Consider the following 381-nt stretch of genomic DNA (forward strand, 5'->3'; position numbering starts at 1 on the left):
CAGAATAGACGATTATGCGATTATACTGTTGTGTTGTTGTTTCCAACTAATGATCTTCATTCGACCTGTATCCATGGCAGGCGTCATCGACCAAACCATCAACTTGGCCGGTAATTGCTTTCTGACTGTCTTGGTAGTCTTTCTAAGGTGGTCCTTCTGACATTTATTAATTTTTTATCAATCCATATCAAATCTACACATCAAAGGCGCATACTTGCCAATGAAAATTAAAATATAAGCATCAAAGAAAGTAACTAGAATGACCGCGTTTAAATAGCATACATTGAATTTTATAAAATGCGGAATTTTGAAACCAACATGAAAATTTTCATATATTTTTTTTATTCCGCAATGTTTAGAAAAGTACCTACAAAAAGGAGC

The sequence above is a fragment of the Penaeus monodon genome, chromosome 19 (genome assembly GCF_015228065.2).
Source record: "Penaeus monodon isolate SGIC_2016 chromosome 19, NSTDA_Pmon_1, whole genome shotgun sequence".
Lineage (NCBI taxonomy): Eukaryota > Metazoa > Arthropoda > Malacostraca > Decapoda > Penaeidae > Penaeus > Penaeus monodon.